Raw genomic sequence first — 1,563 nt, forward strand, 5'->3', positions numbered from 1 at the left:
AGAGGTAGGGAGAGAACAATAGTGTACCTTTTGAGATCAACTTTGAGAACCTTTTCCTTTGTTATGAGAGAGAGAGAGAGAGAGAGAGAGAGAGAGAGAGAGAGAAGAATCTGTAAACCTGCATGACACCATTGTGGGGAGGAATCTGTATACTACACCAATGGCAATATAAAAATGGTGTAATCCACATGGGACCCACATAGGTTAGAACAAGAGAGAGTATGTTAGTATGGGCTCCATATCTCATTGTTGGGGACGAATTAGAGATGTATATGGATTGGATTGGCTCGGATTCACTAATATCTGAATATAATTCCATTTACAAAATGACATATCCAAATCCGATAGAATTTTTAAAAACTAATATCATATCCATACCTGGGAATTTATCGGATATCTGAATATTATTCATTTCGATAAACTATTCGATTAGTAAACCAATCTATATCGATTATGAAATTCCAATTCCGATTTTGTCGATTTCATTAGAAATAAAATGTTGTCCTACTCGTTAGGATTATGGACTATTTGAGTTAGGACTTTAGGATTAGGCACTAAAATATATTTATAAAATAAAAGTGTTTATAATAAGGATAATCTAGCAATATATCATATTTTTTTTAAAAAAATATTAAACTAAAGACATTTTATAATTAGATAGGTAATTAGCCGGATATTTAACCGATTCAAAATGGAAATATCCAAATCCAAATTCGATTATCTTTCGAACGGATTCAGATATTGTTTGGAAACCAAAATTCTTGACTTAGAAATTCCTAAACAAATTTGAATACGGATTTTTAACTATCTATTTACATACCTAAAATAAATGTACAATCACGAGAAAGAAACCCAAGCAAACAATCACATACACACAAGGAAATAAACCTAATTGGACAAGATTGCCTACTTGAACCCATGAGAAAAGATATTTTTCACTAGATATGAAAAACTTTCTATACCACTTTTCACCTTACAAAGTGATTCTCTGTTATTTATGTCTAATATTTCCTACACAGAGATGATATATAGAGAGAGCTCAAGTCCCTAATTCTCACATAATTGTAATTATACCTGTATACATTCATAGATACAACATCGTACAATTCTTTTTTCATGAATTACCATATCATCATGATTGTTATTATATTTGTATCTTTTCTTAGCTCACACACATAGCCAGGCATTGTGGAGTCAAGAAACTCAAAAATTTCACAAACGTTCTGGTGGGGCCTCTGATTCGTCACCTAGTCAAATTCATGGTTTGTTTTCAACTTTTCAGATTGGTTCTTTTGGAGGCAAGGGTCACGGGACTAAACAACATTCGTTTTTTGCTTGATTGAATTTATCAATTTTACCTATATAATCAATTACAAGTATAAACTCTATTTGAGTGCGTAAAATCAGGATGGATAAGTGGTCATTTTGTGTCCATCTATTTATGGCGAAGGGAAAAATGAAAAGGAATAAGTGTTTTTTGTCTGAGATTGCCCCTTGTACCAAACATAAGGGCACGTAAATTCAAGAGGGGTACAGTGGTCATTTGTGCCTCTTTGTTCGTGG

Source organism: Macadamia integrifolia, chromosome 8 (assembly GCF_013358625.1).
Source record: "Macadamia integrifolia cultivar HAES 741 chromosome 8, SCU_Mint_v3, whole genome shotgun sequence".
NCBI classification, from domain to species: Eukaryota; Viridiplantae; Streptophyta; class Magnoliopsida; order Proteales; family Proteaceae; genus Macadamia; species Macadamia integrifolia.